Here is a 10321-nt window from a genome sequence, read left to right as displayed (position 1 = left end):
ATTGCCGAACTTGTGAACTGTATTCCCTTGTTCTCCAGGTGGGCGCCTGATTGCCAAAACTTGAACTGTATTCCCTTGTTCTCCAGGTGGGCGCCTGATTGCCGAAACTTGAACTGTATTCCCTTGTTCTCCAGGTGGGCGCCTGATTGCGAAAACATGAACTGTATTCCCTTATTCTCCAGGTGGGCACCTGATTGACAAAACATGAACTGTATTCCCTTGTTCTCCCGGTGGGTGCCTGATTGCCAAAACATGAACTCTATTCCTTTAGAACATGATTTGCTTTCCCTTGAAACTCGAACTGTTTTCCCTTGTTCTCCGGATGGGCGCCTGATTGCCAAAACTTGAACTGTATTCCCTTGTTCTCCAGGTGGGCGCCTGATTGCCAAAACTTGAACTGTATTCCCTTGTTCTCCAGGTGGGCGCCTGATTGCCAAAATATGAACTGTATTCCCTTGTACTCTAGGTAGGCGCCTGATTGCCGAAACTTGAACTGTATTCCCTTGTTCTCCAGGTGGGCGCCTGATTTCCAAAATTTAAACTTCATTCCCCTGTTCTCCATATGGGTGCCTGATTACAAAAACTTGAACTGTATTCCCTTGTTCTCCAGGTGGGCGCCTGATTGCCGGAACTTGAACTGTATTCCCTTGTTATCCAGGTGGGCGCTTAATTGCCAAAACTTGAACTGTATTCCCTTGTCTCCAGGTGGGCGCCTGATTGACGAGAGTTGAACTGTATTCCCTTGTTCTCCAGGTGGGCCCCTGATTGCCAAAACTTGAACTGTATTCCCTTGTTCTCCAGGTGGGCGCCTGATTGCCAAAACTTGAACTGTATTCCCTTGTTCTCCAGGTGGGCGCCTGATTGCCAAAACTTGAACTGTATTCCCTTGTTCTCCAGGTGGGCGCCTGATTGCCAAAACTTGAACTGTATTCCCTTGTTCTCCAGGTGGGCACCTGATTGCCGAAACTTGAACTGTATTCCCTTGTTCTCCAGGTGGGCGCCTCATTGCCAAAACTTCAACTGTATTCCCTTGTTCTCCAGGTGGGCGCCTTATTGCCAAAAACTTGAACGGTATTCCCTTGTTCTCCAGGTGGGCGCCTGATTGCCAAAACTTGAACTGTATTCCCTTGTTCTCCAGGTGGGCGCCTGATTGCCAAAACTTGAACTNTTTAACTGCTAAAATATGTAAAATCTTGGGGAGGGTCAAAAATCACATGTATACAGTTGTCCCTCTTTGACTGGGAACGCGAAGAGTTTTCAGACAAAGAACGACTTTACAGGTTTTTTGACCCGACCCTTATTTAGGGAGACCAAAACCTAAGAGGAAGGAGAATGTGACCGAACCCTGGTATCTGAGCTGCGTACATATCCTTGGCTATAAAGGAATCAGGCCACGTGTAGTTCAGAAGTGAATGAGGTGATGGAGTATACTGAGGTGGAGAGCCGGTCGAGGTTCTGGTCTACGGTCCTATTATTATATTAAAAATAAAAAAAATAAAAAAGATTAACTAAGCCTGTCAACTATGAGCTACAAGATTCCTATCTATAAGTCTTCTGAAGCTTGATCTTGAGTCTTGAATGGTTCTTCATGCAAACCTTAGATTTAAACCTTGACGTTTGCTAGCTGCAGGTACCAGTCCATTGTTCTTCGGATCAAGACCGGACAAGCAATGCTCGTGATTTCAGCCATGTCTTGAGCAGTTCACATCTTTCTCTACTTCTGCATTTTGGATTCACTTCTTTCTTTCTTCTTTTTTTTTCCCTTTATTTTTTATTCTGGATAGTGACTAACTTTTGTTGATCATCTCGGACTGTCGACTCGCATTCTTGCCGCGAGCTTCTGTTACTTCTAACTTGAATTGAATTCTGAAATGAGTTCCCTTGTTCTCCAGGTGGGCTCCTGATTGCCAAAACTTGAACTATATTCCCTTGTTCTCCAGGTGGGTGCCTGATTGCCAAAACTTGAACTGTATTCCCTTGTTCTCCAGGTGGGCGCCTGATTGCCAAAACTTGAACTGTATTCCCTTGTTCTCCAGGTGGGCGCCTGAATGCCAAAACTTGAACGGTATTCCTGAATGCCAAAACTTGAACGGTATTCCCTTGTTCTCCAGGTTGGCACCTGATTGCCAAAACTTGAACTGTATTCCCTTGTTCTCCAGGTGGGCGCCTGATTGCCAAAACTTGAACTGTATTCCCTTGTTCTCTAGGTGGACGCCTGATTGCCGAAACTTGAACTGTAATCCCGTGTTCTCCAGGTGGGCGCCTGATTGCCAAAACTTGAACTGTATTCCCTTGTTCTCCAGGTGGGCGCCTGATTGCCAAAACTTGAACTGTATTCCCTTGTTCTCCAGGTGGGCGCCTGATTGCCGAAACTTGAACTGTATTCCCTTGTTCTCCAGGTGGGCGCCTGATTGCCCAAACATGAACTGTATTCCCTTGTTTTCCAGGTGGGCGCCTGATTTCCAAAACTTGAACTGTATTCCCTTGTTTTCTAGGTGGGCGCTTGATGCCAAAATTTGAGATGTATTCCCTTGTTATCCAGGTGGGCGCCTGCCATTACAACAAAACAGACAAAACAAAAGGAACTTTTCTACCCCAGTTTGGTACTAGGAACATCTGTGAGTGTTAATCGAATCTTGTTATCAAAAGAGCTATAAGAACTCAAAAGCTAAATCCCATTATCCAGGAGGGCCCTGAAAACTAAAGTTAAAACTCATCTTAAGAGTGAAAACTTGAAAGCTAAATTCAACTTCCTAAAGGTGAAACTTATGCTAAATCTCATTATCTAATGAAGGTCTTAAAACTAAGTCCCATTATCCAGGAGGGTCCTGAAAACTTAACATTAAATCCCATTATCCAGGAGGGTCCTGAAAAGCCGAGAAAGAACTTATCTGAGCCATGCTCTCTTCCAGGAGGATCTCTGCAGAACGAACAAAATTCCTTGCCCCTGAACCATGCTTTTCCTCATGGAGGGTTCCTGCAGATCGAACAAATTTTCTTTCCCCTTCTCAAACCGCCTTTCTACTGACGAAATTTTTGCACGGCACTTGAAAAATTCAAGCTTCCAAGCTTTGATTTGGACATAGTCTTCGTCCCTATTTCAAACAAAGAAAACTTGTGAGTTTAAACATGGTGGTTGGTTTGTGGCCTTGACTTTGAGGGAGATTGCTCCTTCACTTCCCATGATAACTTTGGTTTCAACTCGAAAGACCTTGCTTGTTTATTGACTAACCACCTTCTCTGTCATCCTTATCACAGAAAATACCTCTGATCCGTTCAAACAAAACATCCTCTATCTGTTGCATTTTGCTCATGAATTGACATTTACCGAACCTTTGTATTTCACATGAGTCCCAAAACACGTTGATTTTTACCAACTCAGTGCGCTTGCTGTTCTTTCCTGACGTAGGTCACTGGCCTTGGCCTTGAGGTCTATTGCTCCTTCACTTGCGATGATAACTTTGATTTCCACTTGGAAGACCTTGCTTGTTATTGGTTAACCACTTTCTCTGTCAACCTTATCACAGGAAATACCTTTGATCCGTTCAAACCCAACATCCTCTATTTGTTGCATTTTGCTCATGAATTGACATTTACTGAACCTTTGTATTTCACATGAATCCCAAAACACGTTGATTGTTACCAACTCAGTGCGCATGCTGTTCTTTCCTGACTTATGCCACTTTGATGTGCTAGCCAGATCCCGTTTTGTGCAATTGGAAAGCTGGTGGCAAATTTTTAAGTCATTTCTCACTTGTTCTGACCAAACAGACTCAGGAAGAGGAAGCAAACAAGACAAAAGGAACAGAGTAAAGGGGGCGATGGAAAGAGGTGACATCTAACAAGGAAATAACCAAGTAGAAACTTATCGGATGTGGGTACCAACTCTAATGACCATGACATTTGGATTAAGTGGCCTAATCTGTCAAGCAAGTATGATGTTCAACTCTTGTTATACCCCTAAACCGTGAAACTGGGCTTCAATGCTCCGATTATCCAATCTGATTCACGATCCTTCTTCGACTTGTAGTTCCCGAATGGTTTTCACCATCAAGCCTCTCTCATTTTGTTCTTTCTCTCAACTCACCCTCGCCTTATGGTGCCTGTGAACGTTTTCACCAATAAGAATCTCTCATTTTGTTCTTTTCTTCTTATTTCCTCTGATTCCACAGATGACAAGGCATTAACCATGGTAAAAACATCATATACTCTTGGCATGTCTAAACTCACCACTCTCAAAGATTATCTGGGAGGTCATTTTTGGATTGTAATGTGGCTTTTGGACAGGGTTAGAAATAAAGGATATCATAAAGGCTCAAAATAACTAAGACAACGGGGTTAATTTATTTACAACTTTTGGAATCCATTCTAAAAACTTTGCCCTAATTTCTAAAACAAAGGAATTTGATTCTTGTTTTTCTTTTTCTTTTGATGGAGTTACTAAGATAGACTGCCCCACTTTCGACTTCGTGGGATTATGAAATATTTTATTTGGTATGACCGAACCGTAAGGCTGCCTACGTATCTTGTGGTGACAAGAATCAGGTCAAACGTAGTTCACAAGACTACTTTTGTTACTATTTTCCTTTTTCTTTTTTTTTCTTTTTTCTTCCTTTTTTTCCTTTTTTTTTGTCTTTTTTTATTCCCCCCCTTTTTTTTATCTCTATTTTTTCTCTATTTTTTTGAAATTTTCTTTTGGAATGAACTTTCAAAAATAAACCTATGGGGACAATTTTTTTCGTATGACTCTAACTTGATTCCAAAAGAGGGGAGGTCAAAGAAATCAGTACAGGCTCAAAAGGGGTACTAATGGGTATAAAGTGTTTGGATAGCTGAAAGAGGGCCTCCCAATCTCTAAGAACACCAAGTATAACACATGCAACTTGAAAATGAAAATTGAAGATCATGCATAACATTACTTTTGCAGCATCGGCATTGGTATCACTGATATGCCTTCCACCTTTCTTTGGTGCCTTGTCAAGTACAGAACTCTTCTTAGGTGATTTCTTCTTTAAAATGGATGTGCTCCGTTAGTTTGGAGCAAAGCCCCTTGGCTTTATGTTTGTAACTTGAGATGCACTTGAACTGAAAGTTGCTCACTTCAATTTGTTTGGGACGCACTCTCTCGTAACAAATTCTTGTCGCCCTATTAACTTCCCAAATTATCTGCCCCAGTTTCACACAGTTCGGGCTTTAAATGATCTCAAAATGTCTTTACTCATTTCTCTCAAATGTCCCTATCATCTTCAAAAGTGTTTCACTGCTTCATGATTAGAGTAACTTTTAAGACCAGGCCTAGAATTATGCGTGCATGTCATGTTACTGGAGCTAGCATGAAAAGAAATATAAAGCAAACGAGAACTAAACAAAAACTGACTAGAAATAACGGAAAACAGGAAATTGCATTAGACAGACGGTGAAAGGGTTTGAACAACAAAACAAGCAAAATACACTAAGGTTGCAACCTTGGAAAAACCTAAATAACACTAACAGGGGTACTACGACTAAATGAACTAAGCAAAATAAAAGGATAGAAGGGTTTGAGCCACATGACAATATCCGGATTACAAGCCTGAAATAACCCGGACAGCAGAAATGACAACAAAACAAACCACCAGGACTCCCCTGGCTAGCCAAGAAAGGAGCGTCTTTCCAACTACCAAGCTCGACATTTTAGCCACTGAGTTCCACATCAATATTATCACTGGGACCTTCACCAACTTCAATCACATTGTCTTCACCAAGTGGCTCATTGACTCCTTTGACCAACCCTTCGTCATTGCAAGCATCCCAACAATTTATGCGTTGTCATGTACCTGTAGAGGATTATGTGTGACACTTGGGGTATTACTGCCTTGGACCACAATTATTCCTTCTTGAATCATTCTTTCTATTTCCGTTTTCAAAGCACGACAATCTTCAACATTGTGCCCCTAGGCATTGGAATGGTATTCACACCTTTTAGCAGGGTCAAAGCTTCTCGCACGTGGGTCTATATAATTCAGAGGAATAGATGCAATCATGTCGTAAAGCTTTAATTTCTCAAACAAGCTTGCATAGGACTCTCCTATTGGTGTAAAAATATCTTTTAGCCTTTGTTCCCTTCTACACCCTTGGCTTGAATGTGGGTTATAGGGCACTTGAAAATTTTGTGGAGGCTGGTGGGGATTCTGCGGTGCTCGTGCTCGTCTTTACCCGGTAATTAACCAATTACACGTATAATTAAGAATTATCTAAATTACCTAAAAATACCTCTCATTTTAAATATACTTTATATATCATACTATCGCTGTAACACCCCGCAAATTCGGCTTAGGTATGAATGAGTTAAAGGAGTAGTAAGGGTATATTTTGAGCATGTGGAGTCCCATCGAGATGATTATGGGTGAAAATAGTTGTTTAAAAATCAAGATGGAAAGAGAGGTGCATAAGATTTGTCAAAATCGACTAAGTTTGCATAAGGTTTGTCTTTCATCAAGTTTTAGTGAAAATGTGTAAGGAATTGGGGAAAACGTAAATCATTAAAGTTGTAGGCCATTGAAATAGCTTTCCAACGATATATTATAGAGCCCGAACGGATCTCTGTGCAAAAAGTTATGTGAGTTTTACGGAACAGTACCCGGTAGCGCGCCCATTAGCGCGACCGCGCTAATTTTGAGGCAGTGTTACTGCCATTTAGCGCGTTCAGTAGCGCGAGCAAACCCCCAGGTGCGCGAGCGCGCTAGTGGGGGGTCGTTTTAAAGCTATATTTCGTCCCCCACAGCCCTAAAACATAAAAACTTGCTCTAGAAAGGAAAGCTCTCAAAAACCTAACTCCTTAGGTGACTATTGGGGGTCTGGAGACCCGAGTTGATTTATTGCTATTGAGCATGGTAGACTTCGATGTTATCCTGGGCATGGACTGGTTATCTCCGTGTCATGCTATTCTAGACTGTTATGCTAAGACAGTCACTTTGGCTATACCGGGTGTACCGCGGATCGAGTGGCGTGGTGTGACTGACTATATTCCTAGCAGAGTTATTTCTTTCTTGAAGGCCCAGCGTATGGTTGGGAAGGGTTGTCTTTCCTATTTGGCGTTTGTGAGAGATGTGGGAGCTGAGACTCCTAGCATTGAGTCGGTTCCCGTTGTGAGGGAGTTTCCCGATGTGTTTCATGCAGACCTACCGGGTATGCCGCCGGACAGGGACATTGATTTTGGTATTGACCTGGTGCCGGGCACTCAACCCATTTCTATTCCACCATACCGCATGGCACCAGCGAAGTTGAAAGAATTGAAGGAGAAGCTTCAGGAGCTCCTGGATAAGGGGTTTATTCGGCCTAGTGTGTCACCTTGGGGTGCACCAGTTCTGTTTGTGAAGAAGAAGGATGGCACAATGAGAATGTGCATCGACTATAGGCAATTGAACAAGGTAACAATTAAGAACAAGTATCCCCTACCTCGCATAGATGATTTGTTGGACCAGCTTCAGGGAGCGAGGGTGTTTTCCAAAATTGATCTCCGTTCGGGTTATCACCAGCTGAAGATCAGGGATTCAGATATTCATAAGACTGCTTTCAGGACTAGATACGGTCACTATGAATTTCTTGTCATGTCTTTCGGGCTGACCAATGCCCTAGCAGCGTTCATGCATCTGATGAACAGTGTATTTCGGCCTTATCTAGATTCATTTGTCATAGTGTTCATTGATGATATCCTGATATACTCGCGCAGTCAGGAGGAGCACGCGCAGCATTTGCGAGTTGTGTTGCAGAGATTAAGGGAGGAGAGGCTTTATGCCAAGTTCTCCAAGTGTGAGTTCTGGCTCGGTTCAGTGGCTTTCTTGGGACATGTGGTGTCCAGCGAGGGTATTCAGGTTGACCCAAAGAAGATAGAGGCGGTGCAGAGTTGGTCTAGACCGACCTCAGCCACAGAGATTCGCAGCTTCCTTGGGTTGGCAGGTTACTATCGCTGGTTTATGCAGGGTTTTTCCTCTATTGCATCGCCCTTGACTAAGTTGACGCAGAAGGGTGCACCATTTGTATGGTCGGACGAGTGCGAGGAGAGCTTTCAGAAGCTCAAGACAGCTTTGACCACAGCTCCAGTATTGGTATTGCCATCAGCTTCAGGTTCTTACACGGTATATTGTGATGCTTCGAGAGTTGGGATCAGATGTGTGTTGATGCAGGAGAGTAGAGTTATTGCATATGCTTCTCGGCAGTTGAAGCCTCATGAGAAGAACTACCCTGTTCATGACTTAGAGTTGGCTGCTATAGTTCATGCATTGAAGATTTGGAGGCACTACTTATATGGCGTATCTTGTGAGTTATATACGGATCATCGCAACCTTCAGCATTTGTTCAAGCAAAAGGATCTTAATTTGAGGCAGCGTAGATGGTTGGAATTACTTAAGGATTATGACATTACTATTCTGTATCACCCGGGGAAGGCCAATGTAGTGGCCGACGCCCTGAGTCGGAAGTCGGTGAGTATGGGGAGCTTGGCATACATTCCAGTTGAGGAGAGGCCATTTGCAGTTGATGTTCAGGCCTTGGCCAACCGATTTGTGAGATTAGATATTTTAGAGCCCAGTCGAGTGTTGGCTTGTGTGGTTTCTCGGTCTTCCTTGTATGACCGCATCAGGGAGTGTCAGTATGATGATCCGCATTTGCTTGTCCTTAAGGACAGGGTTCAGCATGATGACGCCAGGGATGTGACCATTGGGGATGATGGTGTGTTGAGGATGCAGTGCCGAATTTGCGTGCCCAACGTGGATGGGCTTCGGGAGTTGATATTAGAGGAGGCCCATAGCTCGCGGTATTCCATTCATCCGGGTGCCGCGAAGATGTATCAGGATCTTAGACAGCACTATTGGTGGCGGAGGATGAAGAGAGATATTGTGGAGTATGTGGCTCGGTGTCTTAATTGTCAGCAGGTGAAATACGAGCATCAGAGACCGGGTGGCTTACATCAGCAGATGGTTATTTCTGAGTGGAAGTGGGAGAGGATCACTATGGATTTTGTTACCGGACTCCCACGAACTCTGAAGAAATTTGATGCTATTTGGGTGATTGTAGACAGGCTGACCAAGTCCGCGCACATCATTCCGGTTTGTACTACTTATTCTTCAGAGCGGGTGGCAGAGATTTATATTCGGGAGATAGTTCGATTGCATGGTGTCCTAGTTTCCGTCATATCAGATCGGGGCACTCAGTTCACCTCTCAGTTTTGGCAGGCAGTTCAGCGAGAGTTGGGTACTCAGGTGCAGTTGAGCACAACTTTTCACCCTCAGACAGACAGGCAGTCCAAATGCACCATTTAGATATTGGAGGATATGTTACGTGCCTGTGTTATTGATTTTGGAGGGTCATGGGATCGGTTTCTACCGCTTGCAGAGTTTGCCTACAACAATAGCTATCAGTCCAGCATTCAGATGGCACCGTATGAGGCCTTATATGGGAGGCAGTGTAGATCTCCAGTGGGTTGGTTCGAACCCGATGAGGCTAGATTGTTGGGGACAGATTTGGTTCAGGATGCATTGGAGAAGGTGAAGGTGATTCAGGAGAGACTCCGTACAGCACAGTCGAGACAGAAGAGCTATGCAGACAGGAAGGTTCGAGATGTATCTTTTATGATTGGTGAGAAGGTCTTGCTGAAGGTTTCACCCACAAAGGGTGTTATGAGATTCGGGAAGAAAGGGAAGCTGAGTCCGCGGTTCATTGGGCCTTTTGAGGTACTTAGGAGGATTGGGGAGGTGGCTTATGAGCTTGCCCTGCCACCTAGTTTGTCGGGCGTCCATCTAGTTTTTCATGTGTCTATGCACCGGAAGTACATTGGGGACCCGTCCCATGTTTTAGATTTCAGTACAGTTCAGCTGGAGGGTGACTTGACTTATGAGGTAGAGCCAGCAGCCATTTTGGATCGTCAGGTTCGGAAGTTGAGATCAAAAGATGTTGCTTCGGTGAAAGTGCAGCGGAGAGGTCGGCCCGTGGAGGAGGCTACCTAGGAGACCGAGCGGGAGATGCGGAGCAGATACCCCCACCTATTTGAGGCATCAGGTATGTTTCTTGACTCGCTCGAGGACGAGCGTTTGTTTAAGTTGGGGAGGATGTGACGACCCGACCCGTCGTCACGTGTGTTACCGCCCTGTTTTCCCCATTTTCTATTTCCTTATGCTTCATTATAAGTATTTGATGTGTTAGAGTTGATTGGGATTAGTTCTAGAAGGAAATGAGACACTTAGTCTCTTTAAGGAAGGCTTGTTTTGGAAAAGTCAACCAGACGTTGACCCTTGTGTTAGAGGGCTCTGATTTGAATTCCGATGATTTAGTAAGCTTCGGGGGT

This window comes from Nicotiana attenuata, unplaced genomic scaffold (assembly GCF_001879085.1).
Source record: "Nicotiana attenuata strain UT unplaced genomic scaffold, NIATTr2, whole genome shotgun sequence".
NCBI lineage: Eukaryota > Viridiplantae > Streptophyta > Magnoliopsida > Solanales > Solanaceae > Nicotiana > Nicotiana attenuata.
This window is presented reverse-complemented; position numbering follows the sequence as displayed.